The sequence below is a fragment of the Mustela erminea genome, chromosome 1, assembly GCF_009829155.1.
Source record: "Mustela erminea isolate mMusErm1 chromosome 1, mMusErm1.Pri, whole genome shotgun sequence".
Classification (NCBI taxonomy): Eukaryota; Metazoa; Chordata; class Mammalia; order Carnivora; family Mustelidae; genus Mustela; species Mustela erminea.
The window spans coordinates 141,790,560-141,814,881 of NC_045614.1; the positions used below are offsets into that span (position 1 = coordinate 141,790,560).

The following is a 24,322-nucleotide window of genomic DNA, read 5'->3' on the forward strand; positions in this document are numbered from 1 at the left end:
GCCTTCAGCTGAGGTCAAGATCTCAGGGTCCTGGATGGAGCCCTGCATCAGGCTCTCTGTCAGCAGGGAGGCTGCTTTCCCCTCTCCCTCTGCCTGCCTCTCTGCCTACTTGTGATCTCTGTCTGTCAAATAAATAAATAAAATCTTAAAAAAAAAAAAAAAGAGGGAGAAAAACTTGTAATCAGATAGTTTTATTTATTCAATAACTTTAATCCAACCATTATATAAATTGCAAGCCTCCATATCTTTTCCTCAAGACAGGCCCCATAAAATTACCCCACAAGCAAAGTGATGTTTACCAGACTCTTCATAGTTAATAGAAATAATAGTCCATTTATACAGGCTCTTCCTTACTTACGCCTAATGAGAGAAGTTCTATTACAAACATAGTCAGTCTCAACTAGCTCACTTACTATTTGCCTCAATTTGTTGCCCTTGACCTCTAGTAACTTCTTTGCTAATTCTCTAAAACCCAACAGAGCACCAGACACAGACCACCAGGTGTATAAGTATTGCTTAGCTCAGGAATGAGATGACTTCAGAAGAAAATAAGGACCCTGCATTCAGCATTCCAGAGTTTTTTGCTTTATGGTAAAGCTGTTGTTTTTGACTACACAGAAATCTTCCCCTACTCTTCTTGCAGTGGTACTGCAATTTTGTATTGGAAGTCTGCCCCTTGGTCCCTGGACATAGATCTGGAAGTTGTCCCTAAGTCACATGCTCACTTCTGGCCAAGATATAAGCAGATGGCCGTTCTGCGCAAAGCTTCTGTTTTCCCAGTATAATTTGAAATGTGAGTAAAGTGACATAGGAGCTGATTACCCCCAGTCCTTCCTACTCTACATATTTGGAGCTACTCTAGGTCTTACCTGTTCCTAACAGTGGATCTTTAGATTAGGAGTTACCCCCACAAATGGCAGTAAATTTTGTTTTAGCCTAATTCATTCAGCATTAGATCCTGTTGTTTGCAACCAAAAAAGTCTAATTACTCACCGTCGAAAAGTCTGAGACTTAGCAAGTGATGAGAGAAGAGAAAGTAGGAAATGACATAGAAGAGTCCTGAGTGGAGAGCCTTATTGAAATACAAATTCTGTTTCAAAATATGAATTGTATATTTTAAATTGTTAAAAGTGAGCCTAAGTGGTGTCAAAATTCGGTGAGCATGATAATCACTTGGAATCCTTGTTTAAATGTAGATATCCGGGTCCCGCAGCTAGAGGCTCCGATTCTGTGGGTCTGTTTAGAGCCTGAGAATCTGCATAGTTGACACATTTCCTCGATGATTCTTAGGCCATGCTTTGGGAAACACTGCTGCAGGTTCCACGGTATATGAAAAATGGCAGTTAATCAGACTTGCCAACACAGCAGCAAAATGGGCCTGCTCCCTGCTCAGGTTTGCTAAACAGTCCCAAGGTTCTAGGCATGACTGTCTTATAAAATATTCTAGCTTTGCCCATGACAATGGTGACCTTTGAAATAAAGAATAAAAAAATCATGTTAGAGTATCCCTTAAAATGGGGGCAGGGGGTAATCAAGAACATAAATGAATCACTAGATCAGCTCTACAGATAAGATCACACATGGACCCTGTATGTTGATAACAGGTAAGTCGTGCTCTGGGGCCAACATACAGCATATTCCACATAATTCCCAAAAACTTATTTAAAGAATTGAATTCACTTTTCCAAAAACCAAGTTAACAGAAATAAAGGATCTCATAGGGTGCTACCTAAGCATTTTTATACAACAAAAAATTCCAAATACTTTTAAGTGTGGTCAATGCTTTCACAGATACATCTTTATATAAAAAATCTAAGACAGATATATTAGAGGAAACAGCAAGACTTGACTGTGTTTGTATGCAATGGCCACTTTGGGTTCAACTGCCATTTTGCTTAACAATTTTTATGATATTTTATAATATTTATTTGGTTATAGTATTGTTCCATAGCTATCATGCAAAACTTTCATCCTAGAAACAAAGTGTAGTGGTTTAAAAAAGAATTTTTTTTAAAGATTTTGTTCGTTTATTTGACAGGCAGAGATCACAAGTAGGCAGAGAGGCCAGCAGAGAGAGAGGGAGAGAGAAAAGCAGGCTCCCTGCTAAGCAGAGAGCCCCATGTGGGGCTCGATCCCAGGACCCTGGGATCATGACCTGAGCCGAAGGCAGATGTTAACCCCCTGAGCCACCCAGGCACCCCTAAAATTTCTTTTAAATTTTAAATTCAATTTGACATGATTCAGCAAGTCTATGATTGAAAATCCACAATCTGCTCATTATCCCACTATACCGAGGGAAGGATGGGGAAAAATATATAAAAAGAAAGATTTTATAATAGAGATTTTAAAAAGAGAGAGAGAGAGAGAGAGGTTCAAAACTAGTTTTTAAAAACCAGTAGCTAGAGGTGCTGGGTGGCTCAGTCGGTTAAGCATCTGTCAGCTCAGGTCATGATCTCCCGGCCCTGGGATCAAGCCCTGCAACAGGATCCCTGCTCAGTGGGGAGTCTGCTTCTCCCTCTGCCTGCTCCTCTCTTGCTCCCTCTCTCTCTCTTTCTCTCTGACAAATAAATAAATAAAATCTTAAACAAACAAACAAAAAACCCCAGCAGCTAGTCAAGGCATCACAAGGAGGAATACGAGGTCCGGGTGGTAGCATCTGGAGCAAGCACACAGTGCTCTAGAAAGCTCATGTGAGAGGACTAAAGTTCACAGAAAGCCTCTGTGTGCTGCCTTCTGTCTTCCTGCACATGACACTCACAGGGATTACAATAGAGGAAGAATATGCATGAAAACTACTGTCTGAGTTAATATTAGGAATTAGTCATGGGCTTGGAGAAATACTTTTCATTATTTAGACATGGGCTTACAAATCCAAAAGTCAAAGAGAGAATATGAAATAAACACAGAACTTTTTATTTTAACTTCAAGCTTACCCGGAAAAAAAAAAAAAAATCTTTTTGTTTCATTCCGTTAGTACATGTGACAATCACATCGCACCCTGTGTGTTGTAACTTTTCCCAGACATCTACCAAGCATCGCCTGTCCGCAGCAGAGACTGGACAAGATTAAAGGGGAATTATTTTTCTTCTAACCCTTCTTTGTACTATTTTGTGTCGTTTTTTGGCTTTTCCTTCTCAGTAATCTTTGTCTTTCTTACTTTATTGAGGATAGTTTTCGGACTGTAGAGAGCAGGCTCAGCTGCTTCCTTGGTTAGCACCAGAGATACGCAGATACCTAATTCAATGTGACACAGCAATTGTTTATTGAATATCCATGTGATGTTCAATGCTCCATTACTCGGAAGGATGCAAAAGTTGCATAACAGGATCTCTGCCCTCCTGGAGCTGGACAGGTGTGGGTGAACAAGAAGTAGATGGAATACGAGGACACTACAGGCGAGGCTTTGGGGGTGATGGGGCTGCTGGTGGCACTGTCCCTTAGTGAAGAGCGCTCCTGTGGACATTACACTTGTTTTTAATACCCAAGAGAGTCTCAGTAGAAATACTCTTAAGAAAACTGGTATCTGCAGAGTAGAAACTCACAAATTATAAGTTGATGGTTGTCTCTGGCAGTGCTAGGAGAAGCCCGGCTTACAGAAAGCAGATGTGGATAATAAGGGAAAGGAATTCCATATCTGTTGGGAAGTGCATCTGGAAGATTCGCCCATCAAAGAATGGTGATCTCTTTTAAGCCTGAAGGAACTGTAAATGAAAGTAAGCCTGAAGGAACTGTAAATGAAAGTAATACATGGTTGGCCATTTCAAGATCTTGCCCAACCAGTGTCAAGCACAGAGTTATCAGCAATGAGTAATAAGCTGAAAAATGAAATTTGAAGAAGTATAAAATGGAACTGAGTTCCAGGGAAGCAATTTTTCCCCCTCCACTTCAGAGCTAAAGCAGTCTTCAGTCCCTTCTGGATTTTGTCTTTTGTTTTGTTTTTGTTATTGTTGTTTTTGTGGTTTTTTGCAAGGACTAAGAACAACCACAATGTGGTCACTTACTTTTCCTCTGCTAAAAGTGATCAAATGACTAACTAAAGGTGAAAATCAGTTTGGGACTACCAGCAGAATAGTTAGTTTTTATGAATTAATTTTATTCATGGTGTGTGAGCGCCATTTGGCTGTAATGTGAGATATTAGAGAGCTTTGGCATAGTTTTTGTGAGGGAGGAGGCAGTTGGTGGTGGAGAACAGCTCTCTTAGGAGCTCATGGGTCAGCTTAAACTATTTTGTAAACTATTTTGTAAGCAGTAAATTAGACAATACTTCAGCAAGCAGAAAAGCTGTGGAAATTTACAAAAGGAAGGTGACAAACATTTGAAGACTAATTAGCAACCAAGATAAGAGAATACTACTTCTCAAAAACAATCAGGAATTAAACTACCTAGAAAACGTATTGCAGCAAGTTGATAACATAGGAAAATGGTTTAGAATAATAAGGTGGCTCAGTTTATAGAGTAAAATACTTCCTTCCATTCCATGCCACTTCCCACTGTGGGGCTCCTTCTATATGCTGGGCAAATAGGTTCCCAAACAGTAGAGGTTCCTTGTCAACCCTTTATACCAAGCCATTCAAAGCCATGTTCTGAGCTCCCATCTTGCTCCAAGCACTACTCTAATCTCTGAGGATGGGATAGATCTAGCTTCTATCCCAAATTCTTTGAGATTTCCTTCCAGGGAAGATGCAGATCCAGGTGGTGGATTTGCCTACATGTTCAGGAAATTTGAAAGACCTACCCACGGACTTCACCATTCTTCCCTATTCTCCATCCTTTTTTTTTTTTTTTTTAAGACTTTATCCATTTATTTTGAGAGTAAGCACACACCAGTAGGAAAGAGGGGCAGAGGGAGAGGGAGAAACAGGCTCCCCACTGAGCAGGGATTCCTCCACTTGGGACTCTATCCCAGAACCCCAGGATCATGACCTGAGCCAAAGGTAGATACTTAACTGAGCCACCCAGAGGCCCCACTACTCTCCATCCTTAAATGACAGTCACTGCACAGTACACACTTGCATAGAAGCCACTGCTTCTTGTGAATCGCAGAGTGTTGATTTTTGGTTATGCACCCATGCGAGCCCAGTGTGCAGCTGGAGGGTGCAACACCGGGCCGGAGAGCTCTCTCTAGCCCACATGGCTTCAGGGAAATCAACTCATCACTTCCATACCTTATCACCTTTCTGTATCAAAGCAAAATACATCAAGAACGATGGCCGTGTTTCAGCTAACATTTTTTAAAAAAACAGCAGACCTTCTTATATAGCTGCTCTTATTCCTACATTCATTCAATAAGAAGAATGTCAGATCTACAGAACAGATGAAAGAACAAAGTCATTTTACTTACCGTAACAGGGCTTCCCAAACTCGGTCATATTATGGTCCACAGAAAATCACAATATCTGAATGGCACTCTAGGGTAAAGGAACGCTCTTAAAGATGGACGTCCTGGGGGACTCTGACACCTCAGGTCCAGGGAAGCCGATATCTCAGGACACCTGCAACCCTTCATGCCCATCACTTGGGAAGTTCTGATCTAAAAATTGAATTGTGAAATGTTTGACTTCATAATCAGAAATAAGTGATGTGCTTTTCCTAACCACTCCCTCCACCCAGCACCTTCAATGAAACTAAGATCTGTGGTCAGACAAGAGGTTCACAAATTGAAATGGCTTCTGGAATGAATCTTTTTTCTTTTTTTAACCGATGGGACTGCGCCATAAACTTAAGGTGAGATGGACAGAACTGAGAAATCCTGAGCAAGAACATCCCAGCTCAACACTTTTTGTTTTACAAAGGAAGAAACAAGGCCCGGAGGCCACACCTTAGTGTCTTGGTAGAAGAAGTTATGAAATGAGACGAAGGCAAGACTTTGTCACTTTCCATCCCAGGCTCTTTGCTTTACAGCAGTGGTGCTCAAGGGCAGACCCCAGACTGGCAGCATCAACATCACCTGATATCTTGTTAGAGGTGCCACCTGCCAGGCACACACCCCCAGACCTAATAGATCAGAAACTCCAAGGCTGAGGCCAGTAGGCTGTTTCAGCAAGCTCTCTAGGTGCCTCTGATGCACATCAACGTGTGAGAAGCCCTTGCACAGTGATGTGGCAGTCACAGATGGCAGATTTGCACCAAGACCACACCTGTGTGGTCAGAAAGCCAAGCACCAAGCTGGAGCATCTGCTAGTGGAGTGCAGGTTCACTCTGACAGGGGAGAGGAGCTTTTCAAGTAAATGGTAGAAGTAGAAACTTGAGAGTAGAAGAGAGATCCCAGGTGCAGGATCAATGTGGGATCTCCAGTTCTTTAAATACTACCAGGTCTGTGAATGGCCCAGGGCTTGCTGCCTTCTGAACTCCTTCAGTAAAAGGATCAACTCTGTGTGTTTGGAAACTGAAAGGGAAAACCAGTAGAAGACAACAATTTTACCTCCCATAATTGCCCTTTGTGGCTTCTTGTGTTAAATGTAATTTTTCTGAAAATGACAAACCTCTCTAGATTTAGTTTTTATAACACAGGGAAGGTTAAGAAGAAGAGAGGAAAAAAAGAGTATTTCTTAAAGGTGTGGCAAGGTTGAGTTTGCCCATTTTACGTCATCACTGTTAAATTCCTTTGCCCTTAGAAACAGCCAAGTTTCTTTTTTTCCATGTGACTCACTCCCAGATTTCTGTTCCTTAGATGTGGGTCCTACATTGTGTGGATCAGGGATATCAAATAACCAAAATGTATTTTTAAAAAATGCATGGTGTGTTCTTTAGTCTAAGAATAATTCTGTCACAAGAAACTAAACAAGTAGAAAATCCCCTTTTCATATTGAAAATTCATGTTAAGCTCAGCAATATTAGTAGCATTAAAATACTTTTATGTTATATCCTCAGGACATCCATGAACCAACACTGTTGTCATTCGTTAAGATCTTTTAAACTGCTCCTTAAAGAGGAAGACACTACATTTCACTCCTTTTCTTTTACCCTCCTCTATCTTTTTTAATGACGTGGACTCAAACCCTTAGATATTGCCTTTTAAACTCTTTATCAAATATTTATTCAATAAATGTCAACTACCATAAGAAAATCCAACCCTCCCAGCCCCTGAAACCATAATATGCAAGATAATTATCAGGTCTATGTCCTCAGTTTGTTAGATGGCCTTCTGTTTAGCACCCCCCATTGGAGCCATTTCAGGGGTAGAGGTTGTAGGTACAGAGAGTGCGTATTTTGTTAGAAGATGCAGTGGAAAAAAAAAAAAGAACTTATTATTATTTTCTTTATTTGTATTATTTTTTAAGTTTATTATTTATCTATTTATTATTTTTAAGAATGTTTATTATTATTTAAGTTTATTATTACTTAATAATAATTATTATTTGGTCTTCGTGTCTTTCCTTTGCAAAGGATGTGTTACTTTCAGTTGTGCGGATAGAATTCAAACCAGATATTTAAGCTCCCAAAATGGTAGAAAAAGAATGCTACTTATTTAGCAGGTCTTTCGGAGTGACCCAACAACCCAATGCTCCAGTCTCTACAAAGTTCACATGAATGCTTCTGCGTTGGCCACATGTGCCATTCCCTTTGCTGAGATAGTTCACAAGGCTCTTTGCTCAGCACAAGCAGTCTCTTAGATGCACTAACAAACTCGACATTCATAAAATTTCCCATGAAAAGCAGAGAATGTCCTGAAATGTATTGACAGTAACCAGCACTGATACCAGAAAGGCATCACTACCATTTCCTGCTCTCAAGTGTAAAGTTAGGGAGGGATTGGGAAAGGGGGCTGATTGTTTAACAAAATAATTATCATTTTGAGAGCTGACCCAGCTTCCACAGTTAAAAGAAAAGCTTTAATTGTGTGAGCAAAGTAAAATTTTGCAAATATCTAATTCTCTAATGCACTGCGGTGACCACTGTACAATCTCTCTCCTCTAATGAATACCCTGTAAGAGAGGCCAAGTTTCTAGTTTTCCCGAGGCGACCATTTAATGACTCACAATTCAGATTCATTCTTATCACCACTGAATTCATTGCCACCTCCCTACCCAAGCCCTAGAATCAAGTTATGTTGTTATGATCAATGCATAGGTAAAGAAGCTGCACTTATAGTGAGTGCTCTTCTATCACAATTTTTTTTTTAAGATTTTATTTATTTGACAGACAGAGATCACAAGTAGGCAGAGAGGTAGACAGAGGGAGAGGGGTGGGGCGGGGCGGGAAGCAGGCTCTTGGCTGAGCAGAGAGCTGGATGCGGGGCTCGATCCCAGGACCCTGGGATCATGACCTGAGCCGAAGGGTGAGGCTTTAACCCACTGAGCCACCCAGGCGCCCCATCACAAATTTTTTTGAAGTTTTTTTTGTTTTTTTTTTGAACATTTTATGAGAACAACTGGACTTTTTTCCTCACGAGCAGCAAACTCTTTCATCTGTAACATTCTGTGACTCATTCTTCTGCCTGCTCTTCTTCCTCCTTGGGATTTCTGCAGGCGCTTGGAAAAAATGATCAGACACCTAACTAATGATTCTGAAGATTTCTGTCTTGATTCTGTTGTCTCTGGGGAAAATGGTCAAGAAAGGGGAGTTTCTATCTGTGGTGAACCTATTGTGTGTCAGACACAGAGCTGCGGAATTTTTTAGCGTTATCCTTGTGGCCCGCTATAGTCCTAAGAGGGGCTGTTATTGCTTTTATTTTACAAGGGAGGAAACTGAGGCTCAGAGAGACTTAACAATAATCCTACAGATACTATTGGGCAAAAATGGTATTTGAACTCTGTTAGTGTAACCCCAAAGCTCATGCTCTTTGTAAGCTAAGTAAAATATTATTCCTGGAATGTTTATTAATGTTAATTACAGCTATACTTTCATATAAAAATAATTTTATTTAATGACTAATATTTTCAAAGCACTGTCCCGGTCATCAATCCTGTTTCAAGACAGCTGACAGGATGGAGGGAGTTGAGAGGGCTTGGAATGAGGATTAGCAATAATGTATAATATCCGTGTAAAACAAGTGCTCAGTAGCCATTATTTATTATTATTATTATTATTATTATTATTATTATTGTTAATCTTCCCAGGGGGCTTAGAATTGAGTAGCACAACTGTTATCACTCCCTCTTGAGACACTTTCTCTACAAAGATTAATCCCCTTCACTGGCTTCACAAGCAAAGATTATTTTCAAATTTTTATTTGCAAGGCAGTTACTTACAGGAATTTCAAAACCCCCTATTCAACTTCAGTTTGTTTGCAATGTTGGCAGGCGGGGGATGGAAGAGAAGTAGGTGTGAGACAGGCTTACAGTCTTTGCCAGCCGAGTCAGAATTGGAAATTATAACTTCGGTCTCCACAATGAGTGTCCTTTTGCATTGCACCTTCGTGATACGCAAGGATGTTCTTTCTCGCAAGCTTCGTTACCTGCTTCCTGCGAGGGGTACTGCGGAGCCCTTCCGTCGGTTTCTTGCCTTGCCCGTAGGGGGAGCCAGCCCCGAAGCCGTGCAGACCCTTCTCGTTCACCGCGGGGAAGGCAGCTGTCCGCGGGACCACGAGGGATGGGGTTTGACTTCTGCGCGCATTCCCGCTCTCCGGAGAGGAGGCAGCGAAATGCGAGAAGTGCTCGGTATCAGTGACTCACAGCGAGACAGGAAATCTCAAGCGGGTCCACCCTTCCTTCCTGCCCTCCCGACCAGCTGGGTTGCAGAACCACCGGCCCCAGGCAGCCTCGAGTCTTGATGAGAAGGGCTGGAGGGGGCGGAGACTGAGCCACCGTGGTGGGCTCCCTTAATGGCTCCAAAGAGCGGGACGGCCACCTCCCTGGAGGGAAGGCGCGCTCTCTTTATCCTAGGGGACCCTTTGTCTGTGGAGACACCCTGCGCCTCCTTGGTATATTCTTACCTTTGTATTGTTTTTAACCTAGAGAGAAACAGTTGGGCACAATTCAACTGAGTGATTTTCGTGTACACTATGTTTTAAAAGCATGCAAGGTCGGGGGCAGCTGGGTGGCTCAGTTGGTTAATCCTCAGATTCTTGATTTCTGCTCAGGTCCTGATCTCAGGGTCACAGGAGGGAGCCCCAGTCCAGTCCCTGTGCTCTGTGCAATAAATACTTATTTATTTATTTATTTATTAAGGTGGTGGTGGTTTTATATATATATATATATTTTTTTTTTTTTTTTTTTTGACAGAGAGAGAGATCACAAGTAGGCAGAGAGGCAGGCAGAGAGAGAGGAGGAAGCAGGTTCCCTGCCAGGCAGAGAGCCCCATGCGGGCTCCATCCCAGGACCCTGGGATCAGGACCCCAGCCGAAGGCACAGGCTTTAAACCACTAAGCCACCCAGGTGCCCAGAGGGTTTGAGATTCTTTCCTCTCCTTCCCCTTTGGCCCCTCCCCACCAAAGTAAATAAATAAATCTTGGAAACCAAAGCACGCAAGAAACCACGTTAATCATCACTAAGCAGTCTCTGCAATGCCAAACGTATCTCCAGCAAAATGTAAACAATTTACGGGCGATTTTTAAACCCAGTGTAAATTCTTTCAATGAAGTTATACCATGTTCCTCTTCATGAGAGCAGTGAATAATCATAATTATGATATAGGCTAACAGTTATACCTAGGACTGCTGTGAGCACCTTATACCTTTTGAGTCATATTAGTTTTACAACTACCCTTTGAGACTAATAACTGCTATTATTCCCAGTTCACAGTTGAGGAGACTATCAAAGAAAACCTCTTCCCTGTCTCCCAAAATGGTTGGGCCTCTGCCTTCTGCTGGGGTCATGATCCTGGATCCAGGGATCAGGTTCCACCTTGGGCTCCCTGCTCAGCGGGGAGTCTGCCTCTCCCTTTAACGACCCCCCCCATACTCTCTCTCTACTCTTTCTCTCAAATAAATAAATAAAATCTTTAAAAAAAATTATCCTCACAAATAATAAATCAATAAAGTTCAAACATACAATATCATAAATGTGTAAAAAATATCATAATATCATAAACGAAATTGCTGCTTGCAGTGATTTGTTGTAAGAGGCAAAGAAATAAATGACATAAAATGATGCTGTATATGTTTCCCATATTTGGCCACATTTTGAAATATGTTTCCAACTCATTCATTAAACTGTAAAAAAAAAAAAAGAAAAAGAAAAGAAATTATCCTACAAACAGCCCAAAGGCAAAACGCTGAAATGAGTTGTTACAGCAGACCAAATTTGTCGGTTATCTTTTTCAAGACCATGTCCCTCTCTTCCTGCAGGGCAACAATGTCAGAAAGTGTCAGAAGTGTGCATTGTCATGTGTCTGTAAAGAAACTGGGTCTTGGGTTGAAAAACCATGTTTTGAGATGTGGGTATATATATAAAACCTTTCAGTTCACCTCCTTTTATTTTCCGGTTCTCTCCAAGCTCAGCTCACAACCTGTGCTCCAGCCAGGCCAAAGTACCTCTAATGAGCCATTCATTGTTTTCTGTCTTTGAATCAGGTGCTGCTTTCTCTGTCTGAAAAGGTGTTTCTCCCCCATTCCATGGATGAATCCTCCAGCATTCAGAATTCTGTCTGTTTGTACATTCAAGGAGTATTCATTGCCCACCTATTACACAGGGCCATTTGACATTGGGTGACTAAGTGATTACTTCTGTCAGGTGTCAGGGACCCAGCCACCAAAGCTGTGCTCTGAATGACAAGGAGCCAGTCAGGCAGAGATAGGCAACACTAGTTCCAAGGTGCTAAAATCCAGAACAAGACTGGGTTCCCAGCAAACTGAAAGGAACCAGCATGACTGAAGTGTAATCAGAGAGAAAGGCAGCTCCCAGAGCCATTGGCTTTCTATGGCCAGTCAGTAGTTTAAAGTGAAAATTTAAAGCAGAGAATTTATATACTCCAATGTATTTTAATAAATCCTTCTGGCTATTGAGAGCACATTGGATTTTATAATATGTGGGTCAAGTGTAGAAGCAGGAAGACAAGGGAGTATACAGATGCGTGAGTCAAAGTAATTCTCTTTGTGTTCACACATTTTCTAAGTTATATTAATGTGACATGTACTTTAAAAACTGATGTATGTTTTTTCTCTTCTGCTTAGACAGTGAGATCCTTGAGAGCAGGGATGAACTGTCACTACACAAAAGTAATAAATTAAAGGATAAATTGGGACACCTGAGTGGCTCAGTCGTTAAGCGTCTGCCTTTGGTTCAGGTCATGATTCCAGGGTCCTGCGCTTGAGTGCCACATAGGATTTCCTGTTCTGGGGGAAGCCTGCTTCTCCCTCTCCAACTCACCCTGTTTATGTTCCCTCTCTCTGTCAAATAAATAAAATCTTATTTAAAAAAAAAAAAGGATAAATTAATGAAACAAGTTCCCTGAAGCTTAAAGTTTGCAAAGACAACAGGCATCCATTCAAATGACCAGATTGAGTAGATTATTTACAGTGCAGAAGAGATAGAATGCATTATAGTCAAGAGCAGAGGAGGGAAACTGAGGGTGTGACAGTGAATCAGAACATTAGGGTCTGGTGTTCTTTAACATAGTAGGAGGTTAAAACAAGGGGCAGAAGTTTGACAGAGAACAAGTGGAGTCGGCTTCCCCTTCTGATGTTTCACAGTTTCAGATAATGGCTGTATTTAGACTCAGAGTTCTGGGTCAAGATGAAACTCAATGAATCTATTGAGAAATTATTTATCTCTCCCGGACTATTAAATAAGAGGTAAACAAAAGTGTCCGATTACATCTGGATTGTTCGAATTACAGCAAAACCCTAACACTGAAGAAAGATGCTGACATTCTAAATGTCTCTTCTTGGAGCTATGAAAAGATCAATCATAAGGAAGAGTGAAGTTTGTTTTCAGTGTACTCCCTTCTTCCTTTTTTGTGCTTCACTCTTCTCAAGAGCTCCTCTGCCTCTACCCATTCAGAGCCCTCAGGTTGCACAAATAAAATCAAGGCCTTTTTCTTTCTGTTTTTCTCCTGCTGTTTTGCCCCCCTCCCCCAACCACTTCAACTATATATGTGTGTGTGTAACTACACATATATAACTGTAATATAATATATGACTATATATATGTAGTATGATATATATAATGATATATAATATAATATATATAACCATATATATATACATATAGATATATAATTAGTTAGCTATTGCCGCATAGAGAAACATCAGAAAACTAGTGACTTTAAACAACAACCATGTATTATATCTCCCAGTTCTGTAAGTGAGATCACACTAGTTCTTCCGCACTATGCCAGTCCATCTGGGGCTCAGTGATGAGAAGTGGCCTCCCTCCCACGTCTGAGGCTCTGAGGCTACAGCAAGAACAGCTAGGGGCACCTGGGTGGCTCAGTGGGTTAATTGACTGCCTTCAGCTCAGGTCATGATCCTGGAGTCCCCTGATGGAGTCCGGCAAGGGGTTCCCTGCTCAGCAGGGAGTCTGCTTCTCCCTCTGGCCCTCCCCCTTCTCATGGTCTCTCTCTTTCTCTCATTCTGTCTCTCTCAAATAAATAAATAAAATCTTAAAAAAAAAAAAAAAAACAGCTAAGATGTCAAAGGCCTTTTTTCACATGGGGTCTCACCCTTAAAGAAGCCAGTCCACATGGTAGCAGATGGGTTCCCAGCAGCAGGCAGACCCTAAGTGCAGCACTTTCCAGTCCTCTACACCATTTTCTTTCTTTCTTTCTTTTTTTAAAAGTTTTTATTTATTTATTTATTTATTTGAGAGAGAGAGAGAGAGAGAACACAAACTTGGGGGGGGCATGCAGAGGGAGAAGCAGACTCCCCGCTTAGCAGAGAGCCTGGTGCAGGGCTCAGTCCCAGGACTCTGAGATCATGACCTGAGCAGAAGGCAGCCACTCAACCAACTGAGCCACCCAGGTGTCCCAGCACTAGGTTTTCTAATGTCCTCTTGACTGAAGGAAATTACCTGGTCACATCCAGTTTCAAAGTAGAGAGAAATAAACTCAACCTTTTGAGGGGAGGCACAACAAAAGTCTCCTTGTAAAGGGATCTGCCTATAGGGATATAAGTAATTTGTGACAGTTTTGTGACCCATCACACTATCATTTTGAAGAAATCCCATAATTTCACTCACACTAGGGTGATAAGGACTCCTAAAGAGGTAGTGTGTTTCTTAATTTGGCAAAATATCTCACCTTGAGGGAATTGAGCTTGAGTCCGACTCGTGGACCCAGTAGGAGAGGAGAAGGAGCTCTTCTGGAAAGCACTCTCCTCCAGCACTTCCAGGCCTGATCTATAGATAGCCATGGGCCTGAGCATAGATGTCACACGCGGTCCCCTTATCCCTTGGACATTACATCATGGTGTGCTTGAGAGGCACGCTGTGACGCCTGGAGGGGAGCGCATCAATCACATGACTCTACCAAACACGTAGTACATAACTGCTCTGTCGGTATTGGTTGAATTAGTTAATTCATGTGTGTGCATGTGCATGAATGTATTGAGAGGGAAGGGAGGGTGAGCATTCACAAGCCGCAGTGCCATTCCACATACTCAGGAGTCAAAAGAAAGCATGGTAGAGTGGAACTGCCAAGGGCTTTTGAGTCGGATGACCATACCACCTGTGTAACCTAGTGCCAATTACTTCATCTCTCTAAGCCTTAGTGTCCTAATCTATAAGATGGGCATAATCATACCTTTGCCACAGGGTCATTGTAAAAATTAGGTAGAATGAGAGAATACCTAGAGCAACACATGTTCCATTAAGGACATTGAGTAATTAGGCAAGAGACGCCAAGTGTAGTTTCCCACACAAATTCCATTCCTCACTCCGACCTTCCTTCAGCCCTAGGGGTACATTCCCTGGGTGGCCAGCCATCCTCCGCCTGCCAGCCCTGGACCGGACTAATCAGAGAAATGAGCAGGGCCAGGAGTGAGGAAATTCATCTGCATCTTTAGGTTCTGTCTATGAGAGGGTGTGTTTAAAAAAAAAAAAAAGGTGTGTGTGCCAGTGGTGGCAAGAGAGAGTAGTAAAGCAACGGAACAGAGGGACCGCAGCAGCGTTACCTCTAGAAGTAAGCATCTGGCTACTTTTTGGCGGCCATTGTGGTGCTACCTAACCTCACAGCAGAGGCAATTGCATAGACGCAGTTTGGCCAGCAGCATTTGTGGATTTAGAATTCAAAGGTATGGATAGATTTCAGTTAAAGGTTGTAGACAGAACACACACCTTTCCTTCTAGGCCTTTGCATCTCCCATTCCACCGAAATACCTGTTTAAAAAAAAAAAAAATGTGACGTTCATAATAAATCCCAGGATCAGGGAATCGAGGATTTCTATATATTTCTCCAAGGTATGTGGGGGATGGAATCACAGGTGGTCTGGATTCAAACGTCAGCTCCACCAATCATAATCTGTGTGACTTTGAACAAGTCTGTTTCCTCATTATAAAACGTAGATAATTACAGGACCTCCCCGCATAGGGTGGTTGTGTGGCTTGGCCAAGTTATGTGAATCACCTACAACACTTTTAGAAACACAGCTCGGTAACAGTTTTCATTATAAACGGAAGCCAAGGAATTTCCGCTAAGAAATGGCATGGAAGAAAGTTGGAAGTTCCAGCTGAAAATTGTCAGGAATTCCAGAAGAAAGTAAAGCGGAAATCAGGGCTGTTGGTTTAATATCTACAGAAACACTATGGAGGCCATCTTCGCACCATTCTCTACTCCCACATCCTCTCACAGAGGTCATATATACCCTAAGTAAACCCAAATCAAAGCTGTTCTCTCCAAAGAAGTTGAATAACCTGCCTGTGAGGGGCCTAGGGCTCCTGTTGTGGGCGCCTGGAATATAATAAATAGCCTCTCTATTTTTGATGACCAAAGGAATGATTTCACTTAAAAGGATCTCCAAATGATACATGAAAAATCAGGGAGCCACACGGAGGCAGCTTTTCTGAAACTTAACATGTCTAAATAAATAAATAAATAAATGCCAAAAACTTCCCGAGAGAAGAAACAGGTTATCTATAAAGACATGAGAATCTGACTGGTGTCAGTCTCCTCCCCAGCAAAATCAGTTGCTAGAAGAAAATGGAAAATACTTTAAAAGTTCTGAGGAAAAGTTCTTTTGAAACTAGAATTATATACCTATCTAAATTATTTTTCCAGTCCAAAAGACATTTTTTCTGACATGCAAGAGCTTAGAAAATGTTATCTCCCATGCATACTTTCTGGGGGAAAGAAATATTGGGAGATGTGTACTAGAGCAAAAGAAAAGTAATAAAAAATAAAAAAATAATAAGGTCATGGCAGCCAAGAAAAAAAGTGAACTCGACTTAGAAATTTATGAAAAATAATTATGAGATGAAAGCTGCTCAGCAAGCTTAGAAAATCAATAGTTCAAATAGTAACAGGAAATCAGAGGGTCCTCAAGTAGGAAACATTCCTGTGGGAAATATTCTTACTAATAAATTGGATGATCATTAACAAGATGAAACATATTAGAATTCTGTCCACAAGAAAAGGAAAGTTAATTAGAAATTTAAAACAACTACCACAATGTATGAAGAAATTATGGCTTAAATATAAAACAAACTATTATAGCAATTAATTAATATGACATTAATTAATAATAAATTGAAAAAGAAGAATCAATTTTACCTCAACACAGGAATATTCTTCTTCACAAAGTACAGATTTATGAACATATAGATCCCCTTCCATTTTTAAACTTTGAAATGTAAATATATTGAAAAACAAAAATAGAATATGTTTGCAAGACAAATTGCAGACTTACTTATTTGATAAATATTGAGCATCCTATATATGCCAGATATATCCACTATGCTTGTGATTGTTTTTGAATATTTTTCATTCCAAATGTTCATTGCTGGTATTTAGAAATGTGTTTATTTTGTATATTGGCTTCCCTGCCTCCAAGTATATTAAGTAACAATATTTATTTGACAATATGTAAACTACTACCTTGAGCTACTCTAAAGGGGAAAATGGACCAAATGTTCCAGAAACAAATGAGACAAATTGTGCCCTGGCATATTAGAGGATCTCAGAATTCCTATATTGAAAACACCTATTTAAAGCTTTCTAATCCAATGTCTACCAAATATGAGCATAAACCCTTCCCCCCAAACTACCTGTTAATATTAATTCTATGGAATATATTTATTGAATTAGAGATTTATGGTAAGGAATTTTACAAAGCACAAATAATCAAAAACTCTAGATAATGTAGGATAGTTTTTTTTGTTTTGTTTTGTTTTGTTTCCAAAGTGGTACTTGCAGATATTTAGGGGACATGAATATATTCTCAATATTCCATAATATCTCGGGAGAATTTTGAAATAATGTGATTTTAATTACATAACCCTTAAATATTAGTACAAACATGTTCTTGACCATGTTGGGTACACATTCTAACAGAATAATGCTACGTGCTTCCTCTTAAGATTGGATTGTAATTGTCTTACTTTTTTTTTTTTAATAATTCAATTTATTTAAACTAAAAAAAAAAAAGAAATCACCCATTTCTCCTGCTCTGCTTCTTTATAGGCCTAATTATGCTACTGTCTGCCTTGGGTAATAATATTCACATTTTTATAAAAGTGCAAAAGCTTTTTACTTAAAAAAATGATTTTGGGGCGCCTGGGTGGCTCAGTGGGTTAAGCCTCTTTGCCTTCGGCTCAGGTCATGATCTCAGGGTCCTGGGATGGAGCCCTGCATCCGGCTCTCTGCTCAGTGGAGAGCCTTCTCTCCCCCCATCCCCCACCCCCGCCACCACCTGCCTCTCTGCTTACTTGTGATCTCTTCTGCTCTGTCAAATAAATAAAATCTTCTAAAAAAAAGTGCAAAAAAAAAAAGGTTTTTACTCAACCTATTGGCAAAGCAGGGAATAATCGACCATTTGGAGGAGTTCAGTGATACAAATATTGATGATATAAAATGAAGGGGCATGTAAAGGGAGCCGAGATGGAAGGAAGTGTATGGGAGCATTAATTTTCTCATTTTATGTGGTTGTGAATCCAAATTTCTGAAGTTGATAGACCAAGAAAGAAATATTAATATTATTTACAGATATAAAGGTCACCTCGGAGGGCCTGTTTTGTTTCCTGAAAAACTGGATCGATGAAATACGCCCTGTGTGTCTCACAACAGCTTTGCCATGAATGTCATATAAAATTAAAGGTACAGGAGCCCCTGGGGAAGTAAAAATGTTTTTATCATCAAAGTGTGTAGCTTTTATAGAAGCCTGACCATTTGCTTATGCGTTCTAACTGCAAGTTGTCAGAGGATATTCAAAACACCAAGGTACTTTGATCAGCTCTCTGCTCTCTGCTGCTTTCATAGTTTCCATCCTGTGTAGAATCATAGGCCATTAAAGGTGAAAGGACTTCAGAGATCCTGGCGCTCACCTTCCTCCTTTCATAGGTGAGGAAACGGAGCCCACACACGGTTGACTTGATGAAGTCAAACAGCTCTTAAATGACAGAACCAGTCCAAAAATTAAGTGTCCTGAGTCTTAGGGCAGTGGTTTTCTGCTAGATAGATAGATAGATAGATAGATAGATAGATAGATAGAAGGTCTAACAACAGTGTAAGTCCAGATAATAAGTCTGATTTGGCCTAACTTCAGGAATAACGTAAACCCTGTAGTTTCATATGGTTAGACAATGTCCATGGTATAAACGTGCCTTCCTAACTTCTGAAGGCTTATTCCATAACTTGTGTACAATCATAACTATTTTATTATATGAGATTCATTTGTTTAATAGTTTCTTTGCTAAAGTAATGAACTTTTCTCAAATAGATTTAAAAATTCTAATGTGGAGTTTGATGTTTCTTAGTTTCTCTGTTTTTCAGAGTAATTGGGCTGTAGTAGGCATTCTGTAAAAATGAGTTGGCTTATTCTTTCTCTTCCGTGTTTTTTTTTTCTTTAAGTTTGTATTTGAAATCAGTTCAAACCTATAGAAGACTTACAAAAACGGTACAAAAAAAATCTAATTACTCGTTACTGAGCTTTACCAACTTTAAACAATTTTCTCTCTCATCTATTTACATTATACATATTACATGTTTTAAAAATATGCATATCTTTTCTGACCTGTGCAAGAGTAGGTCACACACGTCATGCTGCTTTATCTTTCAATATTTGAGTTTATATTTCCTAAGAGCATATATTTCCTATTTTTTTATATAATCACAGTACAATTATCATATTTAAGACTCTTGACATTGATAAGACATTTTAAAATCCACGTTTGAATTTCATTAATTGTTTCAATAATATCCCTCATTCATGTTTTTATTCTGACTCAAGAGATTGTCTAGGATGACACATTGAGTTCCGTTGTCATGCCTCTTTATTCTCATATAATTTGGAAATGTTCCTCAGCCTTCCTTTGTCTTTCATGCCATTGGCATTTCAGATGAATAAAGGCTAGTTATTTCATTGAATATATGATTAAGATTTGGTTTCCTCATGATTGAATTCAGATGAGCCATTTTTGGTTGGATTTCTACATGAGTGATAGGTCTTTCTCATGATTTCCCTTTGAGGCACTGGGTATAACTTTGCCTCCTGCTGGTGATGTAAATGTCAATCCACTTGATTAAGATGTGTCCTTGTTTCTCCATTGTATGCTATATTTTCTTTTAAAATTAGTAAGTAGCTTGTGAAGAGATATTTTGAGACTGTAAATATCTTGTTCCTCATCAAACTTCCTTCCCCTAGATATAACCCATTGATCATCCTAGCTTGAATCAATTTTACTGGGATGGTTGCAAAATGGCAATTTTTAAACTCCATTTATCTATTAGTTTTCTCTGTTTATCAGGCAGTAAGGAACAGCTTTTTTAAAAAATTTATTTATTATCAGTTTGGACCCATGAATTTTTATTTTATTCAATTATATTCCAGTAATGCACTTCTTCCTCCTTTCTTTTTCTTGCCCAAATAGTCCTAGATATGGCCTGTGGGAACTCACCCAAACTGCCTGTGGGAACTCACCCAAACTGCCAGTGTGTACTTTTGTCATGTTCTCATCATTTTTTGAGAATTTCCTTATTTCTGGCATAAAAAAAATAGTCTCCTTTTCATCGTGTACGTAACTGTCCAGGAATCAACCATTCTCAAGAAGTCTTCATTCCTTTTAGTGGGGAATAGTGTTTGGCCTGATTGATTTTTGGAGTTGACATCATGGAAGTCAGTCATGTTCTTTTACAACTCTTCTCCTGATTTAAGACGGAAAAAGAATCAGAACTGTAAAAACATTAGGTTTCATCTAGAATGAAAATATTCTGGGCTTGATTTTTAATTTTTTTTTAAGGCTTAGGAAGTAAATGTGAGAAATGAATCCATAGCAACAAAATGTACTGAAGTTTGTATCAAAGAAACATTTTAATTACCACATAACATTCTACAAAACAAATCAATTTGATTAGAAGCCTAGTATTTTAAGTGAGCTGAAAATCATTATGATTCCATTGAACACTGCAAATAAAGATGTAAGTTGTATTTTGGAATTCTTCAAGAAAGTCAAAATTGCTCAGCTTGAAAAGAATATACAAAAACAAACTCAAAATATGGTTTGAAAGATATAATATGAAATACACGCTATTAAAAAAACAATTACAAGATATAAAATTTAAAACTCTAGCATCTGGTATATTATAGGTGCTGACATTTTTATTGAAAGAATTAGATTTAAGAAAAAGACAGCCACTCAAAAAAAAAATTCAAATATAAACACACATATGGAAAGTATAAAATCGCATAGGTATATGTAATAGAATGCACCATAGGCCCTCTTTCCCTGAATACTGTGTGGTCAGTTTCCAATTTAAATACCATTTTTTAAAAAATTTGAGTTGTTTTTCTTTTTGTTTTAAGAGCCAGTGGGGAAAGCAGGAAATACAGATGAAAGAGCTATCTGTCAAACATGGTATCACAAAGGCAGGCAGGACTTCGTGTTGTCTGTGCCCAAGAAAAGCAAGCTAGCCTAAACCAGAGCATCCTGGCACTGGCCTTTCTTTGGGAAACCAGCTTGTGGCAATACCTATTCTCCAGCCGTGAGGCAATTAAATATCTAAGAACGGACAATCCTTCAATTGCTTCGCAAGTGTGAAATCAGCACCAAGCATGTTGTAACTCACCATATGTGGTAATTAAATGTAGGAACTCACACTTCTGTGTGGCCATAAAACCTCCCTTTGGGGAGGGAGGCCGCGGCATCTGCAGTTGTAGCCAACCTGAGATCAGACAGTGATAGGGGAGATGTACCTGGCTTCGCGCGCGCTTACAAACACATCCCCACACAATCCTCGGTTTATTTCCGAGTCCCCGGGCTTCTCAAGCTACCACATTTGTAATAGTGAGAAAGAAATTTAGATCAAAAGAAACCGCAGGGCAGGACAGGAGTCCAAGAGCATGACTGGACTGGAGTTTCTAGGTCCTGCTATTTTCTTTCAAGTCATGGAATAAGTGAACATAAAAGCGGAGACCAGGTTAAAAAACAGAAAGGAAGCTGGGCAAGAAGCAGCAATAAGACACCAGCTAGGAAGGATCAAGCTTCGCTGTGCCAGACCTGCTGAGTCTTGCTCATTTAGAGGGAGGCTTCCTCCTCTTGGAAAAGCTAGATTTAAAAAAAAAAAAAAGTTTCTTTTTTTGCTCTGGTGCTCAAGGAGATTGCAGCATGCTACAGGAAAATATTTCAGGATCCAATTGTAAGGAATAGAACTATCCCTCGGACAAATGGTCTCAGCTGGAGAAGCTATTTATTAACTGGACTCCCTGTTAGCAGCACCTTCCATCAGGCATTCAGCAGGAAATGAAGCCTTCCAGGAGGACTCAACCCGGCAGGGAGCCGCAGCCTATGGGGAAAAGTACCTGGTTTACGTGCTCCAAAAAGTGGTAGCAGTGGGAACACAGTGGATGAACCCTGACTACATTCTGAAATGGAATGGGGAGGAATTAACCCACAGGAAAGCCGGCCCAGCAGCGGCAGGGGTGGCTCTCTCCTCTATACCCGGTGATCTGGAGAAGGGATAGCTCGCCACACTGGCTCACCGCCAACCACGTTCCCAAGAGGAGAACCAGGAAGGCTGAGGGAAGCCGGGTGACTCCTGAGGACAGAGGGCCCTGCACCACAGCCCTCTCTATCCACAGTCTGGCAGGCACAGAATGCCAAGGGATGCAGGGAATCCCTGTGGGATGGAAGGAAGTGACAAGAGAGAGATCAAGTCGACGGTCCAGTCATGACCTGGTGACTAAGCTTGACAGTCTCCCACTTACTATGACCTGAGCTCCCTAGGAGGGAAGAGAACAAGTAGGCATGGTCTCATCTCTGAGACCATATCACACGGCTTGGTAGGTGTCCTGCCTCTCTGCCCCTGCCTTTGGTTACATTTAGAGCGGAGCATTGTGAAGCCTGGCTCCTGTCACTGTTTCTTATATGCTTAATACATTTACAAAATAAAAAGCCACACCCCATGGCACATACCCATTGCCCTTTCTCCTCATCTCGCTATCTCCCGACTCTCCACTTCCTTACTGCCTTCCCCTATATGAGACAAATAAACAAATGGTAAGTCCTTTTTTCAGACGACTTGCAGAGTATTAAAGGATGAAGGCTGTTTCAGTCCATTTCCTATATTTTTTATAGCTACAACATAATTATCATTGATGTTCATAATGGAGGTCTGCACGACTGCAAATCCTCCGTCGCGAAGGACTAAATTATATTCATCGTGAAGGACCAAATTATATTCATTGTAGATGTATTGCTGTTCGTTTTATGACATTCAAATTTTTGACAATCCATGTGTAACCTATTCCGCAATAGCGATAATAAAGTGGAAAACCCCATTCTTCAAGAAAGCTCCCTGAATCAATTACCGGAGAATCAGGGGAGAACAATAATGGTGTGGAGTTCCTTCGGGAGGGCCGTTCTACGCACAGGTTGAATGCAGGACCGCTCTGCTTCACGTCTTTGTGTAGATGAGCCCAAGAGCAAGGCCAGAATTCTCATTCTTTACTTGAATCTTTCATTCTGAAAGAACACTAAAGAATGATCATTTAGAAAATGCTATTCCGAGAGTCAGTACTCTTTATAATTATAAACCTCCATTCTTTCTGCCATTAATCACTTTGTATACATTCTCGTGAGATGGGGCAGGCTGGGAGTCGACTGTGGAGTTTGAACACAGATGGAGTCACCTGAGGGGTCACCATAGACGCTTTTCAAAATAAGGGAAGAGAAGGCGAATGTTCCCTGGCTTGGTTGCCTGGTTTAGATGGTAAGTGAAAACTGGATTTAATTATAAAGATAATAAATATTGGTGTCAGAAAGTAATGAACATTTAATGCGAAGCCTAGTCCACAGTGTTAGAGACCTATGCTTTCTCTAGATAGGTTGAGCTACCAAGTGTATGAAAATTTTTAGAGAACCTCCAAGCAAATTTTAAATCATAAAATTGGTACAATAAGGGCCAATTCGGTTTCTGCTTCTTCTTTGAATCATATATCTATAAGCACTTACCACCAGCAAGCACTCAGCCTGTTCTAGAAGTCATATGCAAAGATATGCAAGTTTTTAGCTGATTCAACCAAGCAGACCTTACCACAGTGGAACCACATTTAGAATTCTAAAGGTAAATAGTTGTTGTTCAAAAGTCAAAGGCAAGATTTTCCTTCCCGTAATTTACTACTGTTAGAAAATCTCAATGGGATATTTAAAATTTGGCAATAGGATTTAATAGAATGCTTACAAGTGCTAGCTGAGAGAGCTCAAACTCTCATTGCCCTGGGAAATCTTCATAAACTTTCCATGCAGTACTCTCAAAATTCAACCTGTTATTGGCCACAGAGTTCCTTAGTCAAGCCACATTTTCACACATCCCTGAGACAGTTGGTGAATGAATCCCAATCACCTTTGAAGTGAAATGCCTGAAGTCAATACGAGGTTGACCTGTTGTGGTCCTGCCTGTCTGCACATTGGCAAGCAGGTAATACCATTTGTGTAGACCACAGTTTTGTGCTAAAAGCTGGGAGCCAAGCAAGTGAGGGCTTGCTGTCCCTTCCGTTGCCTTTTGTTTCCTTTCTAGGGTGGAGGAATTCTAGACTTCATTGAAGCTGAGAAACGACTGAACACTGAAACCAGTCCTCAAGATAAATAGGTTCAAAATATTAGCAGCTTCATAATTCATAAAAATACTAGTTCAGTAGATGGTATTAATATGGATTTGAAGAAATTCTAAATAAGATACTGTTAAATGTTACAGTTTATTAACAGCAATAGTCAATCCTTTGAAAACATAGGACTCTTAAGAATTCTGTATGCCTTAAAACTGCCCAAATTTTCATTTTGAATTTTCTGTTAAACTT

At 40.2% G+C, this 24,322-nt stretch overlaps 1 long non-coding RNA gene across 1 annotated transcript; it reads right to left on the reverse strand.

The window, feature by feature from the left end:
• Window positions 1-220: 220 nt before the first annotated feature.
• On the reverse strand, window positions 221-9,651 carry LOC116591563. Its single transcript, XR_004286051.1, has 3 exons — window positions 9,192-9,651; window positions 5,342-5,530; window positions 221-1,469 (listed from the first exon to the last, which is right to left on the reverse strand). It is a non-coding gene; the product is annotated as an uncharacterized LOC116591563 (long non-coding RNA).
• Window positions 9,652-24,322: the final 14,671 nt, after the last annotated feature.